The sequence below is a fragment of the Capra hircus genome, chromosome 10 (assembly GCF_001704415.2).
Source record: "Capra hircus breed San Clemente chromosome 10, ASM170441v1, whole genome shotgun sequence".
NCBI lineage: Eukaryota > Metazoa > Chordata > Mammalia > Artiodactyla > Bovidae > Capra > Capra hircus.
The window spans coordinates 35,036,674-35,054,350 of record NC_030817.1 but is presented as its reverse complement, the minus strand read 5'-3'; the positions used below and the strand labels follow the sequence as shown (position 1 = coordinate 35,054,350).

The window sequence follows — 17,677 nt, the reverse complement described above, 5'->3', positions numbered from 1 at the left end:
GTGGCAAAGACCAGTCTCAGCTGGCCAAACTTTTCTGAATTTATTGTCAGTGATGTTGGGGATAATGCTAGCTCCCTCTGTGGTGACAAGTAAAGGAGGTAACATTTGAAAAAGTGTCTTACTTACTGTAAGGTACATACTAAATGTATGTTTGTACCTCACCTACTTCCTTTCTCGTACCCTTTCCCTCTGGGCCCATCAAATCTTGGGGTGCTGTTTGTGTGGCTGATGCGGGTTAATTCTCTTCACTCCCAGTGGAATCACTTTAGCCCCCTGAACCTGGAAAGAACTAGTTTCTGCATATTTTTGAGACACTTGGGCCACAGCAGGACTCAGAGGGCTCTCTCAGTGTACTCCTGGAGGTCATTGGAGGTTCCAACAGTGAGCAACCAGCGGGACCAAGGGAACCCATTCCTGGCCAGGGGTGTGTCTCAATCACAGCCTGCTAATTTTTAAAATGCTATTTATTGAGCCTATGTATTAGTAAACCTGAGTCACACAGGTCAACAGAAGGTGACATGAAAAGGAGGGGTTATGAACTTCTGGTTACCAGGCAATGGGTCAGGGGAGGGATAGTTAGAGAGTTTGGGATGGACATGTACACACTGCTGTATTTAAAACGACAACCGACAAAAACGTACTGTATAGCACAGGGAACTTTGCTCAGTTTTATGTAACAACCTAAACGGGATAAGAATTTGAAAAAAAAAACAGATAAATGTATATGTATAACTGAACCACTTTACTGTACACCTGAAACTAATGCAACATCATTAATCAACCATACTGCCATCTAAAATAAACTTTAAATTCACTAGAGACCTCCAGCTTCCCCCTCTTTCCTCAGCGTGAAGACATGGTGAAAAGGTGGCTGTCGACAATCCAGGAAGAGGGTCCTCACCAGAAATCAAATCTGCTAGAATGTTGATCTTGGACCCTTCAGCCCCTAGAATTGTGAGAAAATAAATTGTTAAGTAAAAAAAAAAAAAAAGGAAAAAATGGGGGCTTCCTTTATTCTTTTACTCCTTTATTTTCTTGTTTAAAGGGCCCTCTGCAGGCATAGGCCCCTGGGATTGGAGCAGTGCCTTGGTATGTTTACCTGGAGAGTGATAAATATCCTTGGAAAGAATGCTGCTGACCAGTTACAGTGTTTAACCAGGAACAAGGGGCTCCTGCCAACATCTGGTCTATGCTTGAGCTTCAGAAAATCTTACCATTTCATCAGGCAGCAATGAGTAGTCACAGACTACATGCCCACCAAATTATTTCCCCAGTTCATTCTCCTCCCTTGGAATGCAGTGCTTATAAAATATATGAGGTGACTGTTCTTCATTGCTTTGCCAGAGAAAGGTAACCCTGGGCAGGTGATTTGTAACCAGAAACTTTGGATGGATTCTTTGACCCCACCTGAGAAACCCATTCCTGATATGTCACTAGACCAGCAGTACAACCAGGGTGATTTTGCCTCTGGGGGAACATATGGCAATGCCTGGAAACATTTTTGGTTGTGACAATTAGAGAAGGATGCTGCTGGCATTTAATGAGTAGAGGCTGGGAAATCCTGCTCACCATCCTACAAGGCTGGTTAGGTCTCTCAATCAAAGAAGTATCCAGTCCAAAAATATTAATTGAGGTTGAAGATCCATGCTTTAAGCTAACCAGTGTCCAGTGCTGGCTCTGTGCTGTTACTGGGATGTGAAGTCCAGGCAGCTCTGTCCAACCAAAGCCTGCTTCTCACCTGTTGAAACAGCTTGCCTAGGTTGGTGATGGTCATGGTTAGATATGGGCACACAGTGGTCAAATAATGACGGTTACAGCCAAATTCACGACTATTTCATTAATACTTACTCTGTGCCCATCCAGAGCTGGGCCCCTTATGTACGTTATCTCTGAATTCTCACAATAGTCCCAGATCATGTAGAAGAGTGAACAGAACTTCAGATAAGTGCAGTTGCCTGGCCAGGTCGTCATGGCTAGTAAGCAGGATCTGAACCCAGATCTCTTCCATCAAAGAGGTGTTGCCTATTCCTGAGAAAACCGAGGGGAAGGGCAATGGCTGAGTGTCTGGATTCTTTTATTCACCGTTGGGATGGGTTTTGCCCAAGAGTTGATCTTCCCTTCCTTCAGGTAAACTAGTTGGATTAAGTCTTCACCTTTGTAATTTTTAACCTTACCTTGATTCGTTTTTAATGACTAGTGATTTTGACGGGTACTCTTTCAAGAAATAACAGTTGCATGTCACACTATGGGAGGTGTAACTTCCCTGAATCAATCTTCAGGCTGTGTGAGGAAGGTGGGGTGTCTTGGGCTTCAGGTCTCTGGTTTCTCCAGGTGGTCCTCATCAGGCTGGGATGACGCTGCTTCTACCTACATCAGCTGTGAGCACTTGAAAGCTCAGACACTCTCCAGGCTCCCACGCCTGGTGTCTGCAAATACTCTTGGCACCTATGCAGCTGTTGTACCCTGAGACTTCTCGGGCAGCTATGGAGAGGTTCCCCTGGCACCAGAACACATGAAGAGCCAGGCTAAAGACTTAATTTCAAGGCAAGTTCCAGCAGTTAGGCATGTCACAGGGCTTCTCTGGGTCTCAGTTTCTAGATCTGAACACAAGGTGGTGTATTTTGCTCTTTTCTATTTATAATTCTGTGACTCAAGACCTAGAGAAATTTGAGTTCCAATCTAAGGAATAAGGTAGGGAGTAAAAGTCTAGAGAGACTACTTTGCCAAATCTGGAGGAAGGCAGCAGCTTCAGACTAGGCTCCCATGTTTAGACTTCAGCAAGCTTCTCTTCTCCCATTTCCCGCCTTCATTGTTTGTTTGTTGATTCACAGAAAACCCTGAAATGGATGTAAACAAGGGGGAGGGAAGCAGACATTTTCTGGGTCCCTCAGAAACACCATCCCTTAGATCTAAAGTCATATTTGCTGCTCACTGGAGTAGCTCCCTCTTGGAGGAGCCAGAGGAACCTTTCTCTAGTTCTTCTGGCAAAATGCTCCTGAGTAAATTAATGCCTCTGTCTCCCATATACTTTGGTCTGGTTCCCTGCCCCCCACCCACTTCTCCCATATCCCCTTCAAGAGAATGGAGCCTGCCCCTGTTCACAGGTCATGTCACACAGGCAAGCATGACGTGACTCTCTACTGCCTACTTCCTGCTGACTGGCTGGGGCTGTGCCTCACCTGAAGGGGAGGTCCTTACTAGTAGTCTGGTAAGGTCAACCAGATTCCCTCAATAGTGAAAAAGTAAGTTAGGAGTCAAGGGGAACAGAGAACACTCAGGCTAAAAGATCCTGTCAGCTGAGGGGCCTAGATGAATATCAAGGTAAGAGTCCTTTTTCACGGTGAAAAAAATTGATAGATGAAAGACGCTCATTGAGGGTTAAGATTTGCATTCGTGACAAAACCTGGGAACGTCTCGATGGGCCTCTTCCCATCCTGATCCTCTGCTGTGCTAGCCACGTCAGGGTGAGCAAAATCAGTTAGGGCCCCCACCAGGCGATACGCACTAAGAGGCACAGCTATTAGAAGAGGCTCCTGCAGGATTTGTTTTCTGACTTGCTCTTTGTTTGAAGGTCTCATTGTACAGGTGGGAATTTGGATTTCAGGAGGACAAGTGCGAGTGTAAAATCCATTCTTTAAAGCCCAGCTCAGAGCAGGCCCTAGGCAAAAGCGGGATGCCTGTGAAATTCATTTTCTGGTACCATGCCCTTCTTTCTCCTTTCTTCCATCTATTCTCCCAGCTCCATAGCCACTTTTCCCCTTTACAAAACTTCCCTATAATGTAAAGTAAAACATGACTTAACATACTACTGAGGGAAAGGAACTAAACTGAAAAGACTTCATACTGGACAAACCAACACTGACAAACCAACAGTCTGGAAAAGGCAAAACTATTGATGCTTTTGAACTGTGGTGCTGGAGAAGACTCTTGAGAGTCCCTTGGACTGCAAGGAAGGAGGTCAAACCAGTCAATCCTAAAGGAAATCAACCTTGAATATTCATTGGAAGGACTGATGCTTAAGCTGAAACTCCAATACGTTGGCCATCTGCTATGAAGAGTTGACTTGTTAGAAAAGACTCTGATTTTGGGGAAGATTGAAGGCAGGAGGAGAAGGGTACAACAGAGGATGAGATGGTTGGATGGCATCAGTTTGAGCAAGCTCCGGGAGATGGTGAAGGACAGGGAAGCCTGGCGTGCTGCAGTCCATGGGGTCACAAAGAGTCAGACACAACTGAGTGACTGAATAACAACAAGTGGAGACAGTGAAAAGATCAGTGGTTGCCAAGGGGAGGGGCAAATAGGTGGACCACAGAGGATTTTTAGGGCAGTGAAAATACTATGTCATACATTTGTCCAAACCTGTAGAATGTATAATGCCAAGAGTTAGCCTGAGTGTAAATGATGGACTTTGGGTGATGTTGTGTCAATGTAGTTTCATTAGTTGTCATAAACACACCGCTCTGGTGGGGATGTGATAAGGGGGAGGCTACACATGTGTGGGTAGGGGTATATGGGAAGTTTCTGTGCCTTCTTAATTTTACTGTGAATCTAAAACTGCTCTTTAAAAAAGAGTCTTAAAAAATACAAAGCTAAAACCAACCAGACAAAATGATGGTTAAGACAGAGTGTTACTTATACTACTAGATAATTTTGCCTTTGAAGGTCAATAGCTTTAAACCAAAGAAAGAGTTGTAATTTTATAGATGCACAAAGAACTGTGCATCACACTAAAAATAGCATTTACTCAACACCTTTGTAAACTCGGCAATTGTGGTTGACTTGGTTGCCTCCTAACCTGGCAGTCAGTCTGCACCAACCCCTCCTTCTTGCGGGAAGAGTCCTGCTTTTCGTTTGGACCCTCCCCCTGGTGTGTTCCAGGGAAGTGATTGAACCCCTCTACCAGGAGGAGCATGGTGCTTTGATCTAAGCCAGTCATGCTCCCTGGACTTCTATTGTCAGGGACTGGATTAGGGATGGAGTGCAATGCAGACCTGGCTAGGGAAACGCAAGGGGGCTTCTGGGAAATGTCTTCTTCCTTGATGTAAAGGGTATCTTGGGGAGAATCTGCCAACCTGCTCTCCTGCTGATTGCTGTTGCCGGAGGTGGTGCTGCCAGGAGTGTCGTCTTTCATTCTGCATCCATCAGGGGAGACTACATTGCAGATGGCACAGCAGAACACAGAGAGCATGAGTCCCTGATGACATGAGAACCTCCTTGACCAGACTGAGAGCAGCCCCAGTTCTGAGCTTATCATTGTGATTCCTTAATGTTGTTTTTGGGGTACTCTTAGTGGGGTCTTCTGTTATATAGAGCTGAAAGCATCCCAGTGAGTGCCGTGCTAAATGCTTTATACAGATTATCTCACTCGATCTTCACAATTTTATGTGCATGTGAGCTCAGCAGTGTCCAACTCTTTGTGACCCCGTGGACTGGATCCTGATCCTGGATCCGTGCCATCCAGGATCCTTTGTCCATGGGGATTCTAGGCAAGAATACTGGAGTGGGTTGCCATTTCCTTCTCCAGGGCATCTTCCCGACCCAGGGATTGAAACCATGTCTCCTGAATTGCAGGCAGGTGCTTTACTGCTTGAGCCATCAGGGAAGCCCTTTATAACTTTATAATGAGAAAATGGTGACTTGAAGAACTTAAATAGCTTTCTACAAATCACACAAACTGCAAGTGTGGCCTCACACCCAGGGGCCTGCCTTCAAATAGCCTGGCTCCTAACCACTATGGTCGAAAAACTGTCTCTTGTCTCCTCCTGCCTCTGGGACCTTAAATAAATCTCTTAACCTTGCTAGCCTCAATTTTCTCATCTGTAAAGAAAAAAACCGGATGGCCTCAAATGTCCTTCCCATCACCTTGCTGGACATAGGAGGCCATTGCTAGTGGCCTCAGAACAAATTCTAGATTGTTTCTAACTCTTTATCTGCTCTAGGGTAAAACTCTCAGAATCATTTAGGTCATGTAGTACTGAAGCTAGATGCCCAGGTTGCCAGGGCCTGGGAGTCCAAGTCCAGGTGGGGTTCCCCCAGAAGCAACCCTGAACAAGGATTTGAGGGCAAGTGCTTAATTTGGGAGATGATCCAAGGAAACACTGTAAGGGAATGGGAAAGTCAGAAAGGGAGAGAATGAAACAATAAACGATATGTTATCAAGCAAATTAGGGCTTCCCTGATGGCTCAGTAGTAAAGAATCTGCCTGCCAAGCAGCGGACACAAGTTTGATCCCTGGGTCGGGAAGATCTCCTGGAGATGGAAATGGCAATTCACTCCAATATTCTTGCCTGGGAAATCCCATGGACAGAGGAGCCTGGAAGTCTACAGTTTATAGGGTCACAAAGAGTCAAATACAACTTAGCGATTCAGCTACCACCGCCACCACGTCACAAAAAGTCTAAATGCCTTGGAAATTGTCTTCCAAAAGGTTTTCTTCCTTCCCTGTGATTCAACCTGCATCCACACTTATGAGGACTCTCAAAGCTCAGATTAGCCTACCTTCCTTTGTCTCTGGATTACCTAGTCCTACTTGAGGCATTTCTGTAGGTCTGGTTCATATCCAGGTGTAGTCCTGACTACTCATGCTGCTGAAGCTAATCAGGGCACCTTTCCCTGTATTTTATTGTAGCTATTCATGCTATGTGGCAAATATGCAGCCCAGCACTTAGTGCTGATTAGATATGAGCACTCTGTGTGCTCTTTACCCTTGTCACAGGAACTTCCTGTCACTTCAGCTCACCGTTGCAACAGCTTCAGATCCACAACCATCCAGAACATTCTGCCTCAATGGTAACCATTATGTGCAAAGCCTGAGGCTTCACAGGACAGCTCAGTTCAGTCACTCAGTCGTGTCCAACTCTTTGTGACCCCATGGACTGCAGCATGCCAGGCTTCCCTGTTGATCACCAACTCCCGGAGCTTGCTCAAACTCATGTCCATCAAGTTGGTGATGCCATCCAGCCATCTCATCCTCCATCACCCCTTCTCCTCCTGCCCTCAATCTTTCCCAGCATCAGGGTCTTTTTCAAACAGTTGGGTCTTCACATCAGGTGGCCAAAATATTAGAGCTTTATCTTTAGCATCAGTTGTTCCAATGAATATTCAGAGTTGATTTTCTTTAGCATTGATTGGTTTGATTGCCTTGCTGTTTTCAGTTTCATTCTTTACAATGCTAGGCACATAGCAGCCGCTAGTATGTTTACAAGTTGAATTCAGTGTTTTTATAAATACTATTATTAGTAGCTATATAGGTGGATGGAAAATTAGTCATAACTATTTGTAAGGACCCCGTAAATCACATTGTTTTTCAGTCACTGTGTCCAAATCTTTGTGATCCTATGGACTGCAGCACACGAGGCTTCCTTGTCCTTCACTATCTCACAGAGCTTGCTTAAACTCATGCCCATTGAGTTGGTGATACCATCCAACCATCTCATCATCTGTCACCCACTTCTCCTCCTGCCCTCCATATTTTCCAGCATAGAACACTCTTTGTCTATACCAAAATCCTTTCTACAGGGTTTTGTGACTGGTAGTTGAACTTATGCTAAGCTTTTTACTCTATATGCGGGCTTGGGCAAATTAGTCAATGTTCTGGAATCTTAGTTTACTTATCTACAAAATGAAGATAAGTGATAGTATCTTCTTATGTAGGGTTATAAAGATTAAATAAAAAAGTGGGTATGAACATAAATATAAATTCATACATACCATATATACTTGCTTGTTTTATATATATCTCTATCTGTATCTACATAGGTAATGTTGTTTAGCACAGAATCATAACAGAGCAAACACTCCATCTGGGGTGGCCATTATTTTTATTCCAGAGACAAGTTATTCAGTCTTCCTGATGATAGGTTTCTTCATTTGGGAACAGCTGTTATCGTCAGCAAGTGCATCAATATATCAAGCCCGGATCTTTTGCCCTCTAACTTCCATGCAAAGGTTCAATATTGAAACTAAATTGTTAATTCCATTGTCCCAAAGGAGTAATTTTCAACATGTGTTGATCTTGTTTTTTCTTCTGAAACTAGAGAGGATAATTCTTTTTCATTTGCATGATTTGCCTTCAAGTAAGAGAAATGAGTTATAAGGCAGTGTTTACCAAAGCATCTTCTGAAAACTCTGCTCGCCAGAGGTAAAGTCTTTCTTTCAAGTCACCATGCCCCTTTGTACAGTAAAGGCTCTGAGAAGTACCGCAAAGTCCCCAAACTAATTTGAACATGGAATCCTTCTGCTATGTGACATTTATTAAACACTCCTGAAATTTCCTAGCACAAATTTTGATTTCTTTGCCTTCTTTTCAGTAAGGATTTTTGTGCTGATCACCAGTATTATAGGTGCTGAAAATAAGTGCTTTATTTTCACAAAAGAATAATTTTTTTTCTTTTCACTTTAAAAACTTTTTTCCCCCACCTCTTCCTTTTGCTCTTTTCAGAAGGACAATTTTTACTGTCCACAAAACTGAAAAGGCAGAGAGGCTTTTTTCCTGCTCTTTGCTCTCCCCTTGTCTACCTCCTTTCAAAAGTAAATCTACACCTAATTCTTGAATACCAGCTGCTTCCACCCCAGCAGCAGACTGAGTTCCATGTGGAGAAACCTTGCTGCCCTCTTATTTGGCACTGTCCTTGGAGAGAGGGTTTCCCACTGTAATGAACATGAAAAATTACAACCTGAAAAGGAGGGCATGTTTTCACCAGAAGCTTTTCCTCTTCAACCTCTTCCCAATGTTACTAAAAAAAAATAGCCCTAAAGAAGAATATCTGTTCTGTAACTGGGCTGCTTGCACAAAGCAGGAGGTTGAGAGAAAGGTCAACCCCGTGATTTGAATGACAATGGCTTTTCCTTCTTGTTCCTGCTCTGATAAAGATAGGCCACTTGCCTTTCGCAGGCAAACTGTAATTAGGTGTGAGGGACTGTGCCTTAGAGAAACTCAGAGCCATAGCAGCTCAGCACTGGCTCTCCAAGCCCAGATTTTCCATTATACAAATGAAGCAGTTATGACCCAGAGAGGTTAACTGCTTTGACCCAAGTCGCAGAGCGGAGGTGGCTTCTTCCTACTGCTCTAATGACATGTTTCTTTGCTTTCCTTTTCGCTCTTTTCTGTGTGTGGGTTGTGGGGAGGAGACGGGATGTATGGCTTCACAAATCTGACTTTTACCTTTCCCCACTTGCAGCCAAGAAATATATTGCTGGGCTCAAGATCTTTCTCATTCATTCAATAAATATTTATTAAGTGCTCACTGGGTGTCGGGCATTGTGCCAGGACATTCTTCCACTGGGTCTGTTAAACAAACAAGATTTATTTCCCTCTGAAGCTGGTGGAATGAGGCCCTAGGCCAGTTGCTATATATACAAAAAACACTATTTTCTGGTTTCTGGCACGAGGCATTTGGACCCAGTCACCAAAGGACCCCATCTGGTGTTTCTATCTCCTTACTTGGTGTCCCTTGAACTGAGACCTTGGCCTTGAAGCTTTGTAGAGGTGGCCTGCAGAGTCTTTGTATATCTGTCTCCTTGCTGGGCACAGGGATGGTCCGTCTCTTTGAACACTGTGGCAGAAAGCAATGGAGGGAGAGTGGTGCCCCTTTTCCAGCCCCCCATCTCTGCAGTGCCAGGGACCTGGCTAAGATGATCAGGGGTGTTCCCTAAATCCAGATTCCAGGGGTGAGCAGACTGATGCTAGGAGGAGGGGAAGGGAGTGGAAGATACATGCTCTGGCTATCGGAGGTCATCACCCTTGATCACGTTCCACTCTGAGGAATTAAAACTTCAACAAATCTATACTGAGTGTCTTCTACATGCCAGTCACATGTCAAAGTGCCTGTACATAGCAGTAGACAAAACAGGCAAGGGCCCTGCCCTTGTGGAATGTATATGTGAAGGTGGGATGTACACAGGTCAGTTTCCTATGAATCATTGATAACTCAGTCCAGAGCACGTGGCACAGGGCAGGCCCCCGAGGCTGCTCACCAGGGGAGAGTAAGGGAGAGACAGTGAGTGTTGGAAAAGAAATACTTTGTTCACTCCTCCAGTTTTTCTGGGTCTTGACTTCTGTTGCACTCTCAATAGAAGCAGGAATTGCCTGTGTCTTTCTTTGTAAGAGAACTTCAATCTCCTGATAGTTCACACCGCTCTGGCATCAGTGGGGAAGACCAGCCCACCTGCAGCACTTTGCCTTCATCATTCCACCTGCAGAGAATCTGGGGCTCTTTGGTGACTGGGGCTGATATGTCAAAGTTGTCTCTGTAATCAATATGATGAAGAGTCTGGAAGGATGCTTCTATAACATTCTAGAGCCCAGAAATATAAAAAACCAGTGTTTCTGTGCCTAAACAAGTCAGAAGACTGAAGAAGAAGCTGTTTCATCAGAACTGAGGTTTTTAGACAATGGTGTTTGGACCAGCAACCTCAGCATCCCCTGTGCTGGTTACATAGTGTTGCTTAACAAACTGACTGCAAAGAGATCAAACCAGTCGATCCTAAAGGAAATCAACCCTTAATATTCATTGAAAGGACTGATGCTAAAGCCAAAGCTCCAATACTTTTGTTACCTGATGCGAAGAACTGACTCAGTGGGAAAGACCCTGATGCTAGGAAAGATTGAAGGCAAAAGGAGAAGAAGGTGGCAGATGATGAGATGGTTAGATAACAAGCTGACTCAGTGGACATGAACTTGAGCAAACTCCAGGAGACAGTGGATGACAGGCAAGCCTGGTATGCTGCAGTCCATGGGACAGCAGAGTTGAACACAACTTAGCAATTGAACAGCAACAACAACTTAACAAATTACCCCCAAATTTAGTAGCTTGAAAACAACAAACATGTATTATCTCGCAGTTTCTGTGGGTCAGAAGTCTGAATGTGGCTTACTTGGGAGCTTCAGGCTCACAGTCTCTCGTGAGGTTGCAGTCAAGCTGTCAGTAGAGGCTGTGGGCTCATCTAAAGGAGAGGTGATCCACTTCCAAGGTCACGCATGTGGTTGCTGTTGGGCCTCTGTCTCTCACCCCATTAGTCTTGTCATGGGGCTATTTATTAACTTGCCACCTGGCTTCCTCCAGCACAGGCCATCCAAGGGAGAGAGAGAGTGATCCTTCAAAATGGAAGCAACCTAAACTTGGAATTTAAGTAACCTAAACTTGGAATTGATAGCACACCACTCCTGTCATATTCTCTGTGTTAGAAATGAATCGATAAATCCAGTGTGTTTGACTGCTGGGAGGTGGGATGACAGCATTCAGGAAGAAAAGAGGTAGGGGATCTAGAGTGTCCTCTGAGGTGATGTGATTGGCTTAATTTTTAAAATCTCCTCCAGATATGGATTCTCAGAAAAGGATGCAGCCTGTGGGTAGAGAGAGGGTCAAAGAATACTTCAGACAGAGGAAAGACCCTTTCATACTAATACTCCTTATTGGAGACCACTATGAGAGCTGTCTGTTAGGAGCTAGTGGGGAGGGAATATGAGGCGGTGTTGATTATCCAATTCCCACTAGGAAACGTCCTTTTGAGAATAAGCACCCCACTCCGGTACTCTTGCCTGGAAAATCCCATGGACGAAGGAGCCTGGTAGGCTGCAGACCATGGGGTCACTAAGAGTCGGAAATGACTGAGTGACTTCACTTTCACCTTTCACTTTCATGCACTGGAGAAGGAAATGGCAACCCACTCTAGTGTTCTTGCCTGGAGAATCCCAGGGACGGGGAAGCCTGGTGGGCTGCCGTCTATGGGGTCGCACAGAGTTGGACATGACTCAAGCGACTTAGCAGTAGCAGATTTCATAGCAAAAGGAAAAAAGAGTTGCATTTGGAAAGTTGATTTCAACAGGGTATATAGGACTGATAAAGGAAATCAGTCTGAATACTCATTGGAAGGACTGATGCTGAAGCTCCATTACTTTGGCCACCTGATGTGAAAAACTGACTCATTAGAAAAGACCCTGATGCTGGGAAAGATTGAAGGCAGGAGGTGAAGGGGATGACAAAGGATGAGATGGTTAGATGGCATCACTGACTCCGTGGACATGAGTTGGAGCAAGCTCCAGGAATTGGTGATGGTTAGGGAAGCCTGGTGTGCCGCAGTCCATGGGAATGCAAAGAGTCAGACACAACTGAGCGACTGAACTGATATAGGGTTATCACCCCCAACCCCTCCAAAATAGCTAGCTGTGAAAAAGGTGTCAGACAAGTAACCCAAGTTAAGAGCAGAGTGTAATGCAATAAAGACCGGTGAGGACTGGAGAAAAGTGGAAAGTGAAGACCCCGTTAGAGGAGGCAGCTGCTATATAGCTTCACTTGTGGCAGTAGAGGCAATGGTGGTTATATCTTCATATTTTTAAATAAAAACCTGAAATCCAGACTTTTAACTGAAACTTCCAGTGTACAAAATGTTGGCAACTAATTTAAAAAGTGTTAAAGCCCTGGGTTGGCCCATTTAACACCCACACCCACCCACCCACCCACACACCCACCCACCCACACCCCCACCCCCACACCCACACCCACCCACACACCCACACACACACACACACACCCACACACACCCACACACCCACCCCCCCCCCCCACACACATATGCATGCGCGTGTGTGCAAAGTGCCCTGACAGATGACCTGTAAGAGATGCGTGCAGGAGACGCACACTTTCCCCGAGCCACATTTCTCCTTATTGTTTCAGCTTGAGGCACACGACCCAGAAGAAGGAGAGCAAGGGCAGGGTGACATTAGGTATTTATGGTAAGTTATGGTGCAAAATTGTTCTGAAAAAATACACTTTTATCCTTACTTATTTGATCATAAAAATAATGATGTCACTTTGTACAAGTACTGATCTCTAGAAAATGATTAAGTTTTGATGAGCTTCCTATAAAAGAACAAAGAAATGTCTATATTTTCTCACCTGGCTCTTTGAGGGCAAGGAGTCATCCTATTTTAGAGAGGAGGAAATAGAGATTCCTTGAGGTTCCTATAGGAACTGACCAGAAATTCCAAAGATATCCAATTTTAAACTGAGACAAGTACTAAGAATGTTTGTGCTTGTATCCAGAGAAATTCTACATGAGTAAGGAGAAATAATTAACTGTGAAAATGGAAAAAAAGAGGGGTGTAAGTTAGACATAAGGAAGTACTTAGAGAATAAGAGGACCTTAAGGCACTGGAAAAATGGAGAGAAGAAACTCAGTTATTATTTGTTAAACCTACAGTTTCTGAATGGCAGAATTAACAGATTTCTTGCTGATCTGCAGAGGGCAGGTAAAGGAGGCAGCCCCTGGATCCTCTTCCATCCTGTGATTTCTTCCTGAGCCTGGCAAACAAAGGCCGCCCAGTTTACTAACTCACCAAAATGATTTACCAGCTGTCTCTTCCCCAGGAGGTAAACAGGCAATAAAATAAATGAAATTCCTATTCTTTATTACTTGACCCCCATAAATCATCACTCGCCCTGGGTGACCACTTATCTCTAAGGCATCACCAAATATTTAAAAAGCTCTTGCATTTATTATGAATGAAATAGAAAAAATGAGCAAAAAACTGAATGACTGTGTGTCTTAGTACAAGGACAATTCTATAAGCAGCAACTGTTAAGTTTCAGGAAAAAACAGGAGACTGTGTGTGCGCGCGTATGTGTGTGTGTGTGTTGGGAGAGTGAGAATTCTTAGACCCATCTCAGTTTCTTCCATTTTGTTCCAAACCTGTCCTAGGATTAGATTCACTCTAGTGAACTTTAGGTCCTCACTGAGCGTTGGATAGATAAAATCATATGGGATGTTACTTTCCACATTTGGTTACTGATAAAGTCTCTCTTGAACAACAAGTTTATTGTGCCAAAGTTTATTGTGTGGTGCTGGTGAGCAGGCGGGTGCTATCCTGTTGCCATGACAACAAGTATTTGCACTGAAGAAGCTCCTCAGACCACATTACAGTCACGTGGCCCAGAGGGACCCCTTTGAAGGCCTTGTAATCTTTTCCCTAAGCGTGATTGTTAACATCTTCTGAACGTAATCATTAACCATGTTCTGTAACAGATAATTACCTCCTGTAGCTAGCATTTTCTATCCCTGAGAGCTCCGTGAAATTTATAGAGTACACGACCTCCTCTACTGTTACTTTACCTCACCAAGTAAAATGAAGCGATTTGACTTTTTGAAATCTGGGGAAATTTGCATTTTACACAAAAATATTGTGTTGACCTTGACATCATCTGTATATGTCACGTGCTCTGGGCTCCTCTTTGTTCCATCTTTGAGTATCTCTCACAGGCAGCTTCTGAAATGCCAATGGCCCTGTTCTCCTTTCTGTGTCTCTTCTCTCCCCCATGAAGTGGCTCACTTATTGACCTTCTAGTCCCAATTTGTATTTCAGATTTTTTGTACTCACTCACCTGGATGTATGGGACTTTTCAGCATTTTTCTTCGCAGAAATTTCCCCTGTTTTTTCTCTGTATCACCTAACATCATTTCTTGAGACTCCTAAGGCTCATGGCATGACCCAGGGAAGTCTTGTTTCTCTCTTGGCTCCTTTTTGCCCAGGAACATCTCTCTGGCATAGGTGAAAGCCTCCTCTTCCAGGTTCTCAAAACCCATTTTATCTTTAGGGGTACACTGAAAACTTTAGGGAGGCTAGATGAAATGAGTGTTAAAGAGTGTATTCAAGAAAAAGAAAAGAAAAAAGAAAACTCCAAACCCTAAGCTTCCACAGAGATTAATTTTTACTAACATCTTTCCAAGTCTTTGATTAAAACATTGCACTATATTACTGTTGTTATACACATTCAGATTCAGTTCAGTCACTCAGTTGTGTCCGACTCTTTGCTACCCCATGGACTGCAGCACGCCAGGCTTCCCTGTCCATCACCAACTCTCAGAGGTTACTTAAACTCATGTCCGTCGTGTCGGTGATGCCATCCAACCATCTCATCCTGTGTCTATGCCCTTCTCCTCCCGCCTTCAGAGTCTTCTCTTTCCCAGCGTCAGGGTCTTTTCTAATGAGTCAGCTCTTCACATCAGCGGGCCAAAATATTGGAGTTTCAGCTTCAACATCAGTCCTTTGCCCGGAGCCAGCGTGAGGAATCCCGCCCATGACAAGGTCATGAGGAAGGAAGCCTGACAAAACGCAAGGACGTGATCAGGTTTCAGGGGCTCCCCCTGGTATTTCTCAAGCAGGTATCCCCAAAAACCAAGAATCTGCCGGCTTTGGTACTCTGCTCTTCTGATATTCTCTGGAGAAAGTCAAATCAGGGCTTTAGTCTTCTGCATTTGAAAGGGATGTTTCAGTTAAACCCCTCTGATAGCTCTCTAGCTTGCCTAACAGGTTCCCCGGACCTCTTACAGCTTGTGAATTGCTTACAGCCCCCCAACCTCGAGAGGCACAAAGCTTAAAGCATCTTAAAGATACAGAGCCTTTTCTAAAGAGTTAAAAATCAGATTGGTAGAGGGTTTTCACTGTTGACTCAATGATTGCTGCCAGGCCTCCATATTCTTTATCTTTTAGGCACCTGGGAGGATGTTAATCAATGTAATTGGGATGTAGAAAAAGATATATAGTAGTTTTGATGTTAGCAACACTAGACTTTTGAGTTAATTACTTTTCTTTTGTTATAAATCACTGTACTCCTTTTACTTGTTATAAATTGCTGTATCTTTGCTATGTAAGAATGTAACTTTATTTAGTGCTTTCTGAGAATGGCACCAGACTTTGGGAAGATCAACACAAATAAGTCTTCTAGTTAACAAACCCTTATCCGAAAAAAGGCTGTAAAATGTTAATTGGCCCTTTTTGGCCAGAAGATGATGTAAATCACCTAAGACTTGTGTATGCAATTAGGTATGCAGAGAGAAAAGCCAGGTTTTGATAAGAATCTGGGCTGCTAAAGCTGCATAACTTTGTGTTACCCATTGATCTCCATGTATTATCAAAAGTATAAAAAGCCTTCTGAACAATAAAGGATGGACCAGTTTCTCGGGCTAGTCTCTTGGCCTAGTTTCTTGGGAATCTGGCTCCCCCGTGTCTCTCTCTCTCTCTCTCTTTTTCTCCCTCTCCTTCCCTCTCCTCTTTACTCTAATTTCAGGCTGAATTCCCATCTGGAGCGGGGAGGCTCACCATATCTACTTACTTGTCCCGGCTTTTAAGATCCATGCGAGGGGGAGCCCAAGGTGGGGCACCCCCCGATATTCAAGAGGATGCCGGTGGCCTAATGTAGATGGTGCAAGCTCCTTGTCTGGAACTTTATTGGCTTCCCACGTAAACCAAGTTTTTCAGCCTTCTTTCTCCACTTAATTTTCCTACTACACTATTTCTACCTAATCTAATCTTATATTAATAAATAAATAAACTTTTTCCTCGCCAACTCCGTCCACCCTTTGAATTCCCTGGATCCACCAGGGCTGGACCCCAGCAGTCCTTCTGTTGAATATTCAGGACTGATTTCCTTTAGGATTGACTGGTTTGTTCTCCTTGCAGTCCAATGGACTCTCAAGGGTCTTCTCCAACACCACAGTTCAAAAGAATCAATTCTTTGGCACTCAGCTTTCTTTATAGTCCAACTCTCATATCCATACATGACTATTGGAAAAACCATAGCTTTGACTAGACAGACCTTTGTTGGTAAAGTAATGTCTCTGCTTTTTAATATGCTGTCTAGGTTGGTCATAGCTTGTCCTAAGGAGCAAGCGTCTTAACTTCATGGCTGCAATCACCATCTGCAGTGATTTTGGAGCCCCAAAATATCAAGTCTGCCACTGTTTTTACTGTTTCCCCATCTATTTGCCATAAAGTGATGGGACTGGATGCCATGATCTTCGTTTTCTGAATGTTGAGTTTTAAACCAACTTTTTCACTCTCCTCTTTCACTTTCATCCAGAGTCTCTTTAGTTCTTCTTCACTTTCTGCCATAAGGATGGTGTCATCTGTGTATCTGAGATTCTTGATATTTCTCCCGGCAATCTTGATTCTAGCTTGTGCTTCCAAAATGCTTGTGCCAGCATTTTGCATCATGTACTCTGCATACAAGTTAAATAAGCAGGGTGACAATATACAGCTTTGACGTACTCCTTTCCTGATTTGGAACGAGTCTATTGTTCCATGTCCAGTTCTAACTTTTGCTTCTTGACCTGCACACAGATTTCCCAGGAGGCAGGTCAGGTGGTCTGGTATTCCCATCTCTTTCAGAATTTTCCACAGTTTATTGTGATCCACATAGTCAAAGTCTTTGATATAATCAATAAAGCAAAAGTAGATGTTTTTCTGGAACTCTCTTGCTTTTTCAATGATCCAACAGATGGCAGTTTGATCTCTGGTTCTTCTGCCTTTTCTAAAACCAGCTTGAACATTTGGAAGTTCACAGTTCACATACTGTTGAAGCCTCGCTTGAAGAATTTTGAGCATTACTTTCCTATCATGCAGGATGAGTGCAATTGTGCAGTAGTTTGAACATTCTTTGGCATTGTCCCTCTTTGGGATTGGGATGAAAACTGACCTTTTCCTGTCCTGTGGTCACTGCTGAGTTTTCCAGATTTGCTGGCATATTGAGTGCAGCACTTTCACGGCATCATCTTTCAGGATTTGAAATAGCTCAACTGGAATTCCATCACCTCCACTAGCTTTGTTTGTAGTGATGCTTCCTAAGGCCCACTTGACTTCACATTCCAGGATGTCTGACTCTAGGTGAGTGATCACACCATC

At 43.9% G+C, this 17,677-nt stretch overlaps 1 long non-coding RNA gene across 2 annotated transcripts in view; it reads right to left on the bottom strand.

Annotated features, from left to right (window-relative positions):
- The window catches only part of LOC108636975, a 30,743-nt gene continuing 13,809 nt past the window's right edge, over window positions 744-17,677 (bottom strand). The window contains exons 1-3 of one of the 2 annotated variants that reach the window (XR_001918668.1): window positions 1,849-3,890; window positions 1,570-1,755; window positions 744-946 (exon numbers count right to left, since the gene is read on the bottom strand). This is a non-coding gene — a long non-coding RNA (uncharacterized LOC108636975). Of the gene's footprint in view, window positions 947-1,569; window positions 3,891-17,677 lie in introns of those variants that run through there. The other variant, XR_001918669.1, reaches the window with a different exon arrangement.